Raw genomic sequence first — 1,495 nt, forward strand, 5'->3', positions numbered from 1 at the left:
CCGTGATCTTTCTGCTGCTTTGTCCCCTTATGTGGTCTTGGGTACCTCCCTCTCTGCTATGACATGAGCCTTCAGATCCAACAGTCAGGAATTATGCTATCTGATGGGCACAGAAGAGATGACAGACCAGCAAAAGTCTGCTGCAAGGTGAGAACCCTCCTGAGCAAGCTGCAAATTCCCCTTCTAGCTAGCCATGGTGACAGAAATCAATCCAACAGTGGTATTTGTTGGGCACTTACTGAGTGCAGATCACTGTACTAAGAGCTTGTTGTTGTTGTCTTTTGTGGTCTAGTTGTGTCCGACCCATAGCGATGCCATGGACACATATCTCCCAGAACGCCCCACCTCCACCTGCAATCGTTCTGGTAGTAGATCCATAGAATGTTCTTGGTCAAAATATGGAATCGGTTTACCATTGCCTCCTTCCGGGCAGAAACCTGAGTCTCCACCTTCGACTCTCTCCCGTGCTGCTGCTGCCCTGCACAGATGAGTTGTGACTTGTAGCAGATTGCCTTCCACTCGCTAGCCACTGGCCAAGCTAGGAATGGAATGGATATGTCTCTGCTTGATTCTCCCTCCCGTAGTTGAGACTGGTAGAGTACTGGAAACTCTCTAGGTGCTACCCTGAGTGGTGCTAAGAGCTTGAGAAGGTACAGTACAATTAGCAGACATGTTCCCTGCCCATAGAGAATTTATAGTCTCAAGAAAGAAAGACATACTTATCACTCTTAGCCCACCAAAGAAAACAGCACACTCCACTCAGCCTCCCTAGAAAGCACAGCCCAGGGTTCTAAACTGCTCCTGAATTTTGGTGGAGTCTGGACTGGCTGCTCATTTGCCCCCATTCATCCATCTATTGCTGCTCTCCATGCAAGCTTTCCTTACTCCCTAATGGTGCATCAGGATTTCATTAATTCATTCAGTCGTATTTATTGAGCACTTACTGTGTGCAGAGCACTGTACTAAGCACTTGAGAAGTACAAGTCAGCAACATATAGAGATAGTCCCTACTTAACAATGGGCTCACAGTCTAGGAGGGGGAGACAGACAACAAAACAAAATATGTAGACAGGTGTCAAAATCATCAGAACAAATAGAATTATAGCTATATGTACATCATTAACACAATAAATAGAATGGTAAATATGTACAAGTAAAATAAATAGAGTAATAAATCTGTACAAATATATACAATTGCTGTGGGGAGGGGAAGGAGGAGAGAAAAAAGGGGGCTCAGTCTGGGAAAGCCACCTGGAGGAGGTGAGCTCTCAGTAAGGCTTTGAAGGGAGGAAGAGAATTAGCTTGGCGGATGTGTGGAGGGAGGGCATTCCAGGCCAGGGGAAGGACGTGGGCCAGGGGTTTCCTAAGGATTTTCTACAAAGGAAGTCTGAGGTCTCTGGGAATCCATGGAATCCAACAGTCTGGGAAGTGAGGTATTTGTGACTCACTTGAAAGAAAAAAATGATATTTTTGTTCTTCATTCATTCATTCATTC

The 1,495-nt window shown here is 45.5% G+C and overlaps 1 non-coding gene across 1 annotated transcript; it reads right to left on the bottom strand.

The window, feature by feature from the left end:
* Positions 1-496: 496 nt before the first annotated feature.
* LOC119929132 lies at positions 497-634 on the bottom strand. The gene has a single exon (XR_005451271.1). It is a non-coding gene; the product is annotated as a small nucleolar RNA SNORA7 (small nucleolar RNA).
* Between the last annotated feature and the right edge of the window lie 861 nt (positions 635-1,495).

This window comes from Tachyglossus aculeatus, chromosome 5 (assembly GCF_015852505.1).
Source record: "Tachyglossus aculeatus isolate mTacAcu1 chromosome 5, mTacAcu1.pri, whole genome shotgun sequence".
In the NCBI taxonomy this organism is placed as follows: domain Eukaryota; kingdom Metazoa; phylum Chordata; class Mammalia; order Monotremata; family Tachyglossidae; genus Tachyglossus; species Tachyglossus aculeatus.